General features: G+C 41.1%; 1 protein-coding gene across 5 annotated transcripts in view; it reads left to right on the top strand.

Moving 5' to 3' along the window:
• LOC122557824 (uncharacterized) overlaps positions 1-15,766 on the top strand; it is a 272,621-nt gene that overhangs the window by 140,810 nt on the left and 116,045 nt on the right. The window lies entirely within an intron of this gene.

The raw sequence follows: 15,766 nt of genomic DNA, 5'->3' as shown, positions 1-15,766 counted from the left end.
CAAAGGAGAATTTAATATTTCTCCGAAAGGAAATTTCTGATTTAAGAAAGGTTATGAACTCTCCTGTATTTCATTGAGTCTGCAAAGCTTAAAATTAAGCTTTTTAAAATTCATTTTTGGGGCATGGGGGTTGCTGGCTGAGTGTTTATTGCCCATTCCTACTTGCCCTTGAGAAAGTGTTGGTAAGTGGCTTCTTGAACTGGAGAGCACATGCTGTTGGTAGACTCACAATACCATTAGAGAGGGAATTCCAGGATTTTGATCCAATGAAAAACTGAAGGAATGGTGAAATATTTCCAAGTCAGGATAGGAGTGGGTTGAAGGGGAACTTGCAAATGATGGTATTCTCAAGTATCTGCTGCCCAAGTACTTCTAGATGGAAATAATTGTGGGTTTGGAAGATGCTGTCCAAGGAACCTTGGTGAATTTCTGTATTGCATCTTGTAGATAGTATGCACTGCTGCTATTGAACATCAGTAGTAAGGACGTGAGTGAGTGTGGATGTGGTGCCAGTCAAGTGAACTGGTTTGTCCTGGAAGGTGTGAAGCTTGTTGAGGTTTATTGGAGTTGAACTCATTCCAGGCAAGTGGGGAGTATGGCATCACACCTCTGACTTGTGTTTTGTAGTTGGTGGACAACTTTGGGGAGTCAGGAGGTGAATTACCGACTGCAGCGTTCCTAGCCTCTGAATTGCTGTCGTAGCCACTGTATTTATATGGCAAGTCCAGTTCAGTTTCTGGTCAGTGATACTCTCTGGATGTTGTTAGAGGAGAATTCAGTGATAGTAACGTCGTTGAGTATCAAGAGGGGTGGTTAAATTGTCTCTTAATGGAGATGGTCATTGCCTGGCCCTGTGTGACATAAATTTTATTTTTGAATACTATTAGGAGCAATCTAGCTGATGTTGTGATAATCCCACCATATGGACGTGAGTTCACTAGAAGTGTACAGTTCTGCCCTTTTTCGTGCAAGACTTGGCATTTTCCATTTTGCAATAAATCTGCAAAATGATGAAGCATCTCTTGACAGTTCCTGAATGCAAAGACTAGAACAAACAGCCCTACCAACCATCAAACCAAAAATCTGGGTCCGCTACTTAGATGACACCTTTGTCATCACAAAACAAAACAAGATAGAAGAGACATTTAACACCATCAACAACACCCTCACAGGCATAAAGTTCACCAAGGAGGAAGAAACCGAAAACAAACTCATTCCTGGACGTCACAGTTGAAAGAATGGACAACGGAGAACTACAAACCTGCGTATACAGAAAACCGACAAACATTGACCAAATACTTAACTATACCAGCAACCATCCCAACACACACAAACAAAGCTGTATCAGAACACTACTCCAATGAGCCAAATCACACTGCAGCACAGACGAACTTCGGAAAACAGAAGAGAACCACCTATACAACGTATTCAAGAAGAACGGATACTCAAAAAATACAGTCCGCAGATTCCTCAAGAACAAACCATGACAAGCAGACCAAACACAGCCAGAAACCCTAACCACCTTACCATACATCAAAGAAGTTTCAGAAATGACAGCCAGACTACTAAGACCCCTCAGAATGTTGCTAATGAGTCTGCTTCCATGATTGCATCTCTTAATATATTAATTCTTCACATATAAATATGGTGCATAATGAATGAAACAGCCTGTGAGCCCTAAAACTTTTTACTTCCTTTAAGTGGAAATAGGACATCAGTGGATACCAAAGTACAAATTCTGATTTTCATTGAGCTGTATTAGAGTCAACACCATTTTGGTAGCTGGGTGCAAATTGCAGTTTGAATGTGTGATAAAAATGCACACCAAGTCAGATTAATTACAGACAGTAAGGCCATGTTATCAACTTTAAAAAAATATATTGGCTGCATCTTACAATTTTTTTTGTCTAAGCTCAAATCTCATCAAGTTTGATGGGGTGATTCTTGCATAAGGCTGAACAAGTTATCTCATCATATCTTGCCAACTCGCCACATTAATTGTCTTTGGCACCCCAATGGTGAGTATCGACCCCCTTCATACAACTTGCCACTCTCTAGATATCCACCCTGAGACAAGTATCCCTCACATCCATATCATTTGTCAAAGCTATTGCACACCTGACGGAGCACTGGTATCAGTTGCTGGGAACTGCGGAGAAATGGCTGATAAAGTTAAGTTTGCACCACAATTCTCTGCAAATACTTGGATACTCTGGTTTATGGGATGGTGCAGAAGAGGGCTGTCCTCATCCCAAAGGACTAGCAGAAGAGGCCACAACACCATGTTATGGTTGGAGATCACCACCTTCAGTGCTAAAATTGGTGAGGACGAGGCTACAATGCACAAGATGAAATACCACCTCTGTTCTGTCAGGGTAAGTTCCATACTCTGCTCTCTGCTACCTCATACTCCATCTCTGCCATTCCACCCACCTCCTTCCAAGGCTTATACCTTAACATCCCCCTCTGTTGCATTGCAACACCTGTCATTCGCTCTTTTTGCTGTCCCCCATCCTTCTGCTCCACTAACCCTGCATCTCCATAGCACTGTGTCATCCCTCCCTTGAAACATCTAAACAGTTCCCCAACATGAATCAACACAAATAGCTGTGTCATCCACTTCTATCTTACTCGTTCACCCACTTTATATCACTGCAGTAGAAGACAATCCATAGCAGCAGAGCAATGCCAAAAGTTCCAATATTCATGTCTTCACCCAGTATAAAGTTAAAAACCTTGCCCTCATAAGAGGGAACTGAGACCCCTCCCACAGGGACGCAGAGAAATCTATGTCCTGACAATTAAATAAGTGTCACTTGTTGCATCAAAATACTGACATTAACTAGGTACTCAGTGTCATGTGTCGAGTGCCACTTGTAATCCGTGGCCAAGACACATCTTTTCTCTTTGCCTTATGTGCAACCAGCATTCCAGCTACATTGGTAGAGAGCTACCCATCTCCACAAGAGGACACGTTCTTAACCTCTGTGGAGGACAGTGTCCAAGGTTCAGAGGAAGCATTGACAAGGCTCCCTCCTGGATCTCCACCAGCTCTGAAAGCAGTATGTCACTGGGCTTTGCAGATGATATGAGCGAGGATCACAGGCTGCTGAGCACCTGCTAAAACTGTTTCATAAATGAGTGAGGGAGAAATGCCCCAAGCCACTGGCACTTGGAGAATTGCCAGAGACCAGGCACCTGCTCAGCCCCTGAGCAGAAGACGACCCTGTGGTCTCAGCAGTCGGGGACTCCATTGAAATGCAAAGGAAGGAGCGGCAGTGTCATGATCCTCATTGCTGAAAAGCTGCAACTATACAACCAGTCCAGTGACCATTAATCTGCCTCCACAGACAGGTTGGTAGCTAACCGAGAGAGACATGGGATGCTGGAGAGTCATGGACGCCTGCATCCTATCACCCCATTAGTCCTCCTGCCTGAAGGCAGGGCAAGAGTGGGAAAGGAATCTTTAACCCCAGTCCTGATACTCCAACCTTGTAAGGAGATTAAAATGTTGCCAGGAGGTACCGAGTCAGAGGAATGATGATGTGGAGGTGCCAGTGTTGGACTTTTTTTAAAAATTAGATTAGATTACAGTGTGGAAACAGGCCCTTCAGCCCAACAAGTCCACACCGACCCGCCGAAGCACAACCCACCCATACCCCTACATTTACCCCTTACCTAACACTACGGGCAATTTAGCATAGCCAATTCACCTGACTTGCACATCTTTGGACTGTGGGAGGAAACCGGAGCACCCGGAGGAAACCCACGCAGACACGGGGAAAACGTGCAAACTCCACACAGTCAGTCGCCTGAGGCAGGAATTGAACCTGGGTCTGGTGTGGATAAAGACAAAAATCACATGACACCAGGTTATAGTCCAACAGGTTTATGTGAAATCACAAGCTCTTGGAGCGACAGTCCTTCATCAGGTGCGGTGAGGGAGGGCACACCAACACTTGATTTATAGGCAGGAATATCAAGAGAATATACAATTGGTGGAGGTAGAGTGAACAACCTTCACACATGTGATCCTCAGTATTTTCCATTTAGGAAGCTCTTCACTTCCATGTTGCCTGCCACTCTCTGACCTTGAAAGTTCAAACTGATACAAGTGACATGACATTACATCTGTCAAGAAGACCCTCAGCATGTCTGTCCATCCAGACTCAAACACTCATGGTGTCAGCTGACTAAACATCTGGGCTAACTGACTCCACTGCAGGACAGTCTCGCTTCACCCCATTTGGGAATAGGGAAACTCAGTCTGGAGCAGTGGAATGCAGAGGAGATGTAAATTGTTCTGAGGGCATGTTTAGGCCACATATGAAAGAAATTTTAATAGTTTGTAAATAAGCATTTGTTTTCCACCATTCATGTAGTCTGTATCCTTGTCTAGAGCCTGGAATTAATTTTACATCCTGCAACATCACTCCTTTGACAATATTGAAGCGCAGTAGTTAGGAGTCTACAACGAGTGCCAGTTACATCGTGTGGGAGCAGTAGTAGCAAAGCACATACATGGCATTAGCTCTCTCTGACAACTTATGCCCTCCTCTACTTTCAACATTGCTTACCGTTCAGCGTGCTGTATGCACAGGAGAGTGAATATCAGGCAGTTCCTCAGCAATGACAGTGCTAGGGAGGGACAACACTCAAAGGGTCAACGGACAGGGACTGGATATCCTGCCTGTTAGTTTTGCCAACATGTGAATACTTACCGCTTGCATTTACAGCCCCTATCCTCTCACTACAGCTCACTTACGTCACTCATTGTGATATGTTCGTGTCTATTTCTGAATATTATGCATTTAGGTGCTTCATCATTGAAACAACTGCAGGCAGGCTTTTGCTGCTGTCTTCCTCAGTGTTAATATGCTACTGCTGAGACCGTCAACATCACATTCCCCTTCCCAGGTGCACATTCTGTGAACCTCACAGCCTTCACACTCCTCCAGATTATTACCAAAGCTATATACATGCAGCTACATTTGCCTACCTATCCATTATTCTTTAATTTCTAAGAATTGAGATAATCTTGGCCCACCCCCTTGATTGACCTGACCTGCCAGTCCTGGCCCAGACACCTGACTGGTGGCCACACATATCCCTGCTGCAGCAGACATCTGATCTATATGGAGACAAAGACCCCCATTCTAACAGGACCCCTGAACATGTCTGAAGGCTAGCATTTGTATGGGAGGCTGCCCTTGATTAACTATGCTAGGTCCCCTTGACTGACGGATGCCTTCATGGATGACTTCACTGTGGTCGTCTCCCCTAACATTTTCAGTCATGTTCCACTGCTTGCTGCAGAGACTGTGTGGTGCAAATGCTGCTGCCACAAGTATAGACTGACACTGATGTAATACATGATGCATACACCTTGACGAAGGATTGATAAACAGCATGACCACCTGACTGGTTGTGTGACTGTGCCCTGCAAGACATAGTAGGACAATGCAAGGCATGTGTGAAGCATGCATGCAGCTAGGCACCAGATGAATGCATGCTGAGAGCACAAGGGAGCAGCCCTTGCAGACAACCATGTGGACAGGTACCTGTGCGGTAACTGTATCTGATGCAGTTATACACTGCTGATTGCTAGTGTGCCTTGCTAGACATGTTTGTGCGTGCATTGCCAAACAATTGGAGAGATGACAGCATTATGAAATTCAGCTGCAAGTGTCCATGAGAGACATGTGCATGCAACTGTTTCTCCTTGATCATGTCCTGCTCTGCAGTTTGGCCTTGGGCAAGCTGGAAATCATTCAGTTGAGTGGAGAGATGTAACTGCCAAATACTTCCATGGTTTCCATGTTGTGTTTTCCTGACGGCTAGTTTGTTTGGTAAAACTGTATTCTGAATATTAATGAGGTGAGCTGGGAGCATACAAACTGATAGGTATGTGAAGAAAATTTAGACTTGAGAAGGCAAAGATAGGTCGCTTACAGTAAGTTATAATGGGGATCGAAGAAATAGCAGACCAAATAAATATATGCTTTGGTTTTGTCTTCACAAAGGAGGACAAAAATAACATGCCAAAAATGTTGGGGATCACAGAGTCTAGTATGAGGGAGGAACTGAAGGAAATCAGTATTAGTAGAGAAATATTGTTGGGGAAATCAATGGGATTAAAGGTCAATAAATCCCTAGGGCCTGATAATCTACAGACCAAGGTTCTTGATTAGCTCTAGAAGTAGTGGATTCATTGGTGGCCATCTCTCAAGATTCTATAGATCTTGAAACCTATGGAATTGAGAGTAGCTAATCGAACACAACTGTTTAAAAAAGGAGGTGGAGAGAAACAGGGACTGATAGACGTCAGTAGTGGGGAACTGTTAGAGTCCATTATAAAAAATTTAATAGTAGATAACTTGGAAAACAGTGAGAGGATTGGATAGCATGGATATACAAAAGGGAAATCATGCTTGACAAATCTCCTGGACTTCCAAATAGTAACTGGTACATTTGATAAAGGGGAGCCAATGAATATGGTTTACATGGACTTTCGATAAAGTCCCACATAAGGGATTAAGTATGTAGAATTAAAGTGCATGGGATTAGTGTAGTATACTGACCTGGATAGAAAACTGGTTAGCAGACAGGAATCAATGAGCAGGAATTCTTCTTTTTCTGAGAGGCAGGCAGTGAATAGAAGGATACTTCAGGGATCAGTGCTTGGACTTCAGCTATGTTTTATGTTTCTCTATAACAAGGAACTTACAAATGTTAATCTCTGTCAATTGAAAACTCATTGCCATGCCAGTTGTAAAACGTGCATAGATAGGGCAATGTGATTTTGATGTCAAGATTGGCCTCATCATACTACTTGTCTGCTTCTGCTACATATCTTATCACAGACAATGTTGCTCAGACCCTAATAAGAATCTACTCAATATATATATTTGAAAGTGACTCAGAAGAAATTTATTTGGTTTACTATCTATACCCAAGATTAAAAATGTGTTTTTCTTTTATGCATTTGGTAAAAAAGAAGTTTGGCTCCATGTTGAAATAGGTATTATCATTTGATTTTAAAGTACTCTGTTTTGAGTATTATGTTTGACTAAATTGTTAGAAATTGAAGGTCATTACCTGCAATTCTATTTTTTTTTGGATGGTATTTGACAGTACATGAAAGTGGGTGGTTAGTTACACACAATTACAGTGGGGAGAAAAGATGGATATTCCTTATTTTTAAAAAGAAGTCCACGTAACCCACATCCACGGCTCCACCTTATCAAATGTACCAGGTACATCCTTGAAAGTCAAGCATGATTTCCCTTTTATATATCCATGATACAATGATGTGCTATGTATATATGAATGGCAAAAAAGCTTACAATTTGTGAATGTTCAACCTGGGAGACATTAAAAATGCAAACAATGAAGGTAAGAAGAATGTTAAAGAATCTGAGCTGATTTTTTCCAATGATCTGGAAGTCCACTGTCCAATCAGTCGACTAACAGCTCAGCAATTCCAAAACTGAGACTGCAATACCGTGGAGCAGCATCCATGAAGAGCAGGTTGTGAGGAGATGGGCAGGCCTCAGAAATTGAGGTTTAGGAGAGGAAGTGGGGTGCTTTGGCACATCAGTAGTACCTGGATGCAGCAGTGTCATTGTGGATCCATGGAACACTATGAAGGAGGGCCCCCTCACATCCCCAAAATATCTATTGGGAGGCCTCAAAGGTCTACATGTCATTTGCCTTGGGTAGTGGCAAGCCTTTGCAAATGTTCTTTGAGGTGGAAAATGGCCTTTAATTAGGCCTTAAGTGGTTCCAGTAAGGGTTCTGGCAGTGGCCATATACCACAGTGGCAGGAAATTGCCATAAACTCTTCTGGAAGCACCCATCACATTGTCAACTCTCTTGTGTTCCACACCACTTCAATGGGCTAGGATACAAAATCAACAGTCTGAATGACAAAGTGATCAGGCGAAAGAAATGGAAAGAATTTGATCTGAAAATAGACCCATGGCATTGAATGTTGGGTTGTGGTGTGAAAATAGCTTTGATTTGAAGATTATAACACTGATTTATGTGTCACATTGATACAAAGACTAATTTAAGCACAGCTAATTCTCTCATGTGTGACCATTGATTTGTTTCTATGCTTTTTTAATCCAAAATTAACTATCTGACTATTAAAACATCCATTAGTTGCTAGAATCCTGTAGAAGCAATCTTAGTATGACTGCCGTAGATCACAAAGTATAAGTTAACCTTTGAAAAATCCTTCCATAAACAGGGTCAACTTAAATATGGTACAAAATGTGAACTGCCAGTTGATTCAAGAGGAATAATCTGTGCTTATCGGTCACATCTGCATGTCTACCTGTGTGTCCATGTCATAAATTATCCTGTATCTTCTTCACAACACAGCCTTATCGCTTGCATGATCATGTATGCTGACTGATAAGGCAAGTTTAATCATAGACATTTATCTCTGAGCTGAAAACACTTGAGGCCAACTCCTAATTCAAATAGATCCCAAAACATGAACCAAATGGCTGAAAAATGAGAGGTCAATGTTTATATGGAGTAAATGTGTAAGTGTGCATTTTGCTGGTAAATAAATGGGGTCATCCTGTATGCTAAATTGACTTGTACACTGTGATATGGCACTAATTCTTTGCCATGGACTAAGTGGAACAAGTTATGAATTAATTTCATAAAATCTTTGTAGTCTGTTAATGGGATTGCTGGAAGTGGAGCATTTGAAATCTTAATGGATACCAGCTGAAAGTATTTCATTCATTTAAAGTAACACAATCTTTAGTTTCCCACTGTTTAAGGCTGTTACATTTGTTTTTATAAACCAGATTCTAAACTGATTTTAGGCGTTGGTGGTTGTTCTTTGGAAGTTATATTTATCTGGCTTTAGTTGTAGTTAAAACGTAACATTGGACAAGGCCATTTGTTAAAATGGGGTTTGGGATAAGCAATTATCCTGCACATAGTCATAGTGAGAATTAGGCAACTTTGCCCTGTGCCATAATCTAAATGGTTTTAGCATGCAACACTGGGAAGAAAGTGCTGCTGACTGACTGTTCAACAGGAGGCTTAGCACAATGCATGGATTCCATGTGCCTCTTAAGGACAGACCATCATCTTAAAGGGCATCTGCACTTATGCTGGAGAACTTGCTGCAGATTGTCTGCTGCAGGAAAAGCATGAGCAATAGAGGAGATCATACATCTTCTGATGCAATCCTGGTGTCATTAGTGATGAAGTTGTAAAGGGTAATTGATACCTGATTACTGAAGAAGCCCAAAAGGTCCATTGAGGCATGCTTTGAGAAAAGAAAGAGTACAGTCAACCAAGGCAACCAATCCCTGGAGAATGGCCCTAAGAATCTGGAAGCAGTACCATAAAAATTACAATAACTTGATCTCAATAATTAAAGTCAGTGTCATCTTAACATGACATTCCTCACCTACATCTCTACCAATCAATGCAACAGACACCATCACTAACTCGTCAGTTGCCAAGACTGATGACTAATATTCAGACATTCTACTTCATCCTCACATAAATAGCAATGCTGCCCATCTTTTGCAACTTCCACGTACCTCGAACTATCACTCAAACATTTTGCTAACTACTAGTATTCTTCCTGATAGTGAAGGTCAAAGTGGACTATGACTGCAGGGAGCAGCAGAGATTTGTTAAGAACATACATATTTAGATCAACTGAATCCTCTGAACAGTTTTCCACATTGTTGGGCCTTCTGTTACTGAGGTCATTGAATCTGGCATCACCTGCCCTTTTGAAATTCTATCTCACCCTCTTCATGCCATGAGTACAAACTGCAAATGTGTGATCATGGACACTTACTTTATCCCACTTCATTTTCCTCTTTCCAATCCTGCCCCCTCTGGAGGTCTTTCCACTGGTTGGAGTCATACCTGGGACAAGAAGACTACGGTTGTTGATGGTCAATCATCTCAGCTCCAGGACGTCACGCCAGGACTTTCTCAGGGTAGTGTCTGAGGCCCAATCACCTTCAACTGCATCATTAATGACCTCCTCTTTTTCATATGGCCAAAAGTAAGGATATTCATTGATTACTGCACAATATTCAACACCACTTGCCACTCCTGAGATACTGAATAGACCTTTCCAATATGCAGCAAAACCTAGACAACATCCAGGTTTAGCTGGTAAGTATCACATAACATTTGCGGCTAACAAATCTAGGCAATGACATATGAAAACAAGAGATAATTTAACCATCTTGTAATGTTCAGTGACATTGCATCTATTAGTTCCCCCATTATCAACATCCTGAAGGTTATCATTGACCATAGCTAAACTGGACAGCTATATAAACACTGTTGTAAAAAGAGCAGGTCAGAGGCCTGTGAATTCTGTGGCAAGTAACTCTCCTTCTATCTCCTGAGTGTCAGTCACCATTATAAGGTACAACTCGAGAGTCTGCTGGAATGCCACCCACTTGCCTGGTTAGGTGCAGCCCTAACAATATTTGATAAGCTGAACTACACCTAGGGCAAAGTTGCCTGCTAATTGGCAACTCATCAACCACTTTCAAAATTCACTCTCTGTACCATCAGCATACAATGTTAGCAACGTGCAGCATCTTCAAGTTCTTTTTTTAAGATTACTTAGTGTGGAAACAGGCCCTTTGGCCCAACAAGTCCACACCAACCCGCCGAAGCACACCAACCCAGACCCATTCCCCTACACTACGGGCAATTTAGCATGGCCAATTTACCTGACCTGCACATTTTTGGACTGTGGGAGGAAACCGGAGCACCCAGAGGAAACCCACGCAGACACGGGGAGAATGTGCAAACTCCACAGTCAGTCGTCTGAGGCGGGAAGTGAACCCGGGTCTCTGGCGCTGTGAGGCAGCAGTGCTAACCACTGTGCCACCATGCCACAGCTGCCCTAGAAGAACTCACCAAGTCTTACCTAGGACCTCTACCACCAAGAAGGACAAGGTCAACAAATGCATAGGAGCACTACCATCTGCATATTTCCCCGCCAAGTCTCACCTTGTCCTGACTTGGGGTATATCACTGTTCCTTCACTGGGCCAACATTTTGGAACTCTCTATCAGTATTGAGTCTGTCCCTACACCTCAAGGACTTCGGTAGTTCAAAAAGGCAGCTTACCACCACCTTCTTGAGAGTTGTTAGCAGTGGGCAATGAATGTTTGCCGAGCCATTGGCACTCAGATCCCCAGAACGACTACTGCAGAGACCTCGTAGGAGGACATTAAAGAGGTGTCATGTAGGACAACATTGATGTGCACGCATAATAAGATGCCAGAACTACAGCAAGTTTGCCACAAAGCCTTTTGGCACATCAAACAGTATAAGGGGGTGTGGCTGTAATTTGACATGAATTTCATGCAGCATTTGGAGCCCATCCTTTGCAATTAGAAGTGGTGACCAACTTCATGAAATGACTTGTAGACACACCTGTAATGCAGTATTCAGTGGTCAGTATCTTGGTCTTCATTGCAACTGGAAGCTGACACTGTTTGAGTACTGCCTGGACCCTGAAGCAGAGGTCATGTGGATACCAACAATACCTGCAATCTTCCTTTCAGTTGCACAGACCGGCGAGATCCATGCACAGCAGCAGCTTCTGGAAGCAGAAACCATTCATGGATATGTCTTGCAGTTAAAGGATTGTTGGTGGATACTAGTGCTCTAACGGAAATGCAGGTTCTCACTACAGTCTACAATCTGTTCTCCAAAAGAATAATAAGATTGCTGAGGTAAAGTCCAGATAAGCATTAGTGGCTTCATGGAACATAACCCTCTTATCTTTTCCCAAGACCGTGGTCATGGTCCTATGGCTGCCTCATCATTAAGTCCTTGTTGTTACCTCTCTGCAAACTGTTTAAATTATTGTTGCCTATGTAAAGGATGCTGGCTGAAGCCACACCTTCACCCAGAGCTGTTCATGGTCAGCCTACAATGTTATTTGTTACCACCATCATCCATGCCTTCTGTCTTCCATGCTGCAGCTACCTGAATTGTACTGCATATCAGCACTAGGATCAGATAAAACTTTGATTAGACAGGCATAAAGGGAATGCACCAGCGTGGATAGGTTTGAATGCATTATTAGAATTGTTATTGGATAAAGTTGTTGTTGTTTGTTGATTACTTTTATTTTAGAATTTTGTTCATCAAGATGCTGTGATGGTACATAGCAGATATATTGAAAGGTGAGAAATTGTGGAGCAACAATAGAGAACATACGAATTAGGTGCAAGTGGAGGATATTAAGCAATTTGTTTCCTGTTCTGCTATTCATTTAGATCAAGGCTCATCAACTGTAGCAAAACATGCCAACTTTCATATTCCATACTCCTTGCATAAAACATCATTCCATTTCATACCTTCATATGCCTATTCTTCTCTAGTCAATTAGAAGATAGTAATGCCCCCTCTCTTGCATTAGTGTAGAAACTCTCACCTCATGCATTGAAGGCAATAAACTATAAGATGTTGTTAATATAGTTGCTCTGACTGGAAGAATTTGCAATCATAGAAATTTAGAGTGAAGGTAACCTTGACTGTTATTGACAATGCCATCCCCTCCCTTTTGAGAATGAAAATCAGGTTATATGGAGTGAGACACCTCTGCTCACCTTGTTGAAACGGTCATACCTCAGCTCTTATTAGGAGACACTACCGCCAAGGGAACACTTTTCTCCCACATCCAGCTCTGAGTTCTCCTAATAAGAGATGTTACCTCTCACTCTCGACACTGCTTCCCCTCTCAGCTTTGTTTCCAAATTATTCCACATTCAAGCATGATAGGAACTGTAGCCTTCATTTCTGAAAAAGACATTCTCCTAATAGGCAAACTAACTTTCCTCTGTTTGTTTGTCAAGATCGAGCACCAGTCCATTGAAATTTCAAAGTGTTCACAATGTTCTTTAATAACATTGAACACAATCCTTCCACTGACTGTACACTGGCAAAAGTGAGTCAAAAGCACCTCATCTGGAAACCCTTTAGATTAGAAAATTTGACTGATATCCAGTGTATTTCTGGTATTGCCTGTTTAGAAAATTTGACTGATATCCAGTGTATTTCTGGTATTGCCTGTTTTTACAGGGGAGCGTTCCTCTCATGGGAATAAATACACTCACCTTGGAGTGTTTAAGAAAGGGGTATTTACGAGACCTGCACAGTCCAAAGTAGCAGTTTGCTCACCAAATCAGCATTAAAGGTTGTTTAACATCACAATCTTTCTACTCGTCATCTAATTTACTTATTAATATGTTACTTGTGTTATTGCTATGTTAGTCGGGGAACTTTGTTGAGGGTATGTCAGAAGCTTTCCAACTACCATTTTCGTATTGTGGGGCTTCCAGATTGTGGACAAGCACTGTCTCGTAACATCTTCAAAATAAACATTTTTATCTCCCTAAGTTCAGGATCTGAGGGAGGTGTTTTGTTTGCATAGAATCTTATACTGGTAGATAGTAATTAAAACATGCCTTTAGTAGTTCTTATGCTAACCCCTTTAACCAGAAAATATTAATCTCATTGAATCTGTCTTGATTAGTCATTTCATTGTGATAGTATTACAAATAATTACAAATTACCATTACTGGAAATCAGTCTACTGTGTGTGATTTTACTTTCTTTGTGCAAAACTCTTAGCTCATTGTATTTGCATGCATACAAAGTGTAGATCCCTGATGGCCATATTACCACTGACAGGGGATCAAACCTAGGATCCTCCGGAATGTGATCCAGTTCTATTCTGGGTAGTGAGTGTGCTACTCTTAGGTAAAGGATCTAGACAACTTTATTTGAAATGTGGTTATGCTCTGTAAATGTAATAAACATAGTCTTTAACATGATTTCAATGGTTCGATACAACTGTTGCATAATTGAAAGCTTAAAAGAATAAAGAAAAGTCAGTAAGCAATGCTTTTCATGGATAAACTTGGGAAATATAATTCCTCGTAAAGAAACCTTGCAGAAAAAGAGGCTGTTATCCTTGGAAATGTTTTGATTTGAAAGAACTTCAGCTGGGTATTTATAACCAAGTGTCTATATTTGACCTAATTTTCCAGACAATCTCTCTTTCTGTGAGTCTGAATCATATAAATAATAAAAACAAAGATCACAAATCATTCACTTGTTGGCTTCTTTTCATGTTTCTGAATAGCAACCAGAAATAAATTAATGCTATGTCCTATTTATAGTATTATTTAAGCACGTGTAAAACTCATTTCCAGTGACAACTGTCTGGAAAAACCAATATCTTTTGTGCATAGGAACATATAATAATGTAATTGCATTGATTCAAGGGGTTCAATTTATGAAAGGCTCAAACAATTTTAGGAGGTAAAAACATAAACTGAATAATGGAATAAAAACAGGCAATACCAGAAATACACTGGATATCAGTCAAATTTTCTACTACTTAACATTTGAGTTATGGCAGAAAAACTAGATTATTAACCTTTATTTAGCTAGTTGATAAATTAGAGTTGTAGTTGATTGTATTAGTGCTGATTATGGTTATATATGTTTGTTTAGAACAGTGAATGCCAACTATGAATGAAATACTGCTCTTGAGGGATTTGTGCTTCCCTATTTTACCTTTACAGTATGACTTCCAGGGGACATCATAGTAGATTTAGCTTTAATGACTGTTGATATGTCTGTTGCTATAGGAAACAACAGATATTTGTGACTGAACCAGCAATCCTTTCTCCTGATATCTCTTGAATGCAAAAAGCACACAGGAGCAATTATTCCTGAACAATTATTTTGCAAATGTGTGGATTATAAATTTATTTTTGATACTTTGCGTGATCTAATATCGATTTAACAGTGGAAAATTCATCCCTCAATTAAATGGATAAGGTTCATTTAATCGGCCTTGGAGATTCACTTAGGTCATTTTACATCTACAGTTTTGAGTTAATTAAAGCACCTTGATATATTTGGAAGGTAAGTGAACTGAGATTTTAACAAGAATTATGTCTCCTAGTTAAAAAATTGAATGTCATCTCATGCCTCCTGCTTGCCAGCTGAAAGAAATTTAAGATTTATGTATAAGCTTTTACTTCGTTACATTACATTTTTCTATGATGTAAGTTAACTGCTTTGAAAAAGAAGTCAATCATTTTTTGCTGGCTTGTTTATTTGGGGATTTGAAGATTTACAACCAATTACTAATCTACAGCGTTGACCAGGATATGCTTTGGCAGAATTGTTTGGCATTTCTTGCATGGGCAGTAAGCATTGCTATTTATCTGTCTCCTCTTCCCCTGCCATCCCAATTCATTGTCATCACTTCCAAAAGCAGTAATCTATTTACTAATGCTCTGAGCCCTCTGGCAGCTCACCACTGAATTGTAAGTCATTAAGATGGCTAAATTCACATGGCTGAAGATGAAAATCAGCACCACAGTGTGAGGGGCTAATGTGATTTGGCACCAATGGGTTTTGTAGCTCTGGACAATGAATTTGGCTTAGTGAACAGGGTTCAAGTTACAAGTGGCAGCACCTTTTGCTAAAAGTTGTCAGGGCTGCAGAGCTCTGAGAATTTAGGCGCACTAGTAGAGTCAAGATCGGATTCAACTCTATGGTGTGACGGTGGAACATTCCATCAGAGCTCACCCTCTGGCTCAGTTATGAGGAGTAATAAAAACTAAGTTATGGAGAAACTCAACAGGTCTAGCAACATCTGTGGAAGGAGAAACAGAGTTAGTGTTTTGAGTCCAGTGATTCTTCTCAAGACCCAAAT

Source organism: Chiloscyllium plagiosum, unplaced genomic scaffold (assembly GCF_037043375.1).
Source record: "Chiloscyllium plagiosum isolate Xiang-an unplaced genomic scaffold, Cpla_swu_hap1 HiC_scaffold_18, whole genome shotgun sequence".
NCBI classification, from domain to species: Eukaryota; Metazoa; Chordata; class Chondrichthyes; order Orectolobiformes; family Hemiscylliidae; genus Chiloscyllium; species Chiloscyllium plagiosum.
Note: the sequence above shows the minus strand (reverse complement) of the source record. Positions and strands in the feature narration are given on the sequence as shown.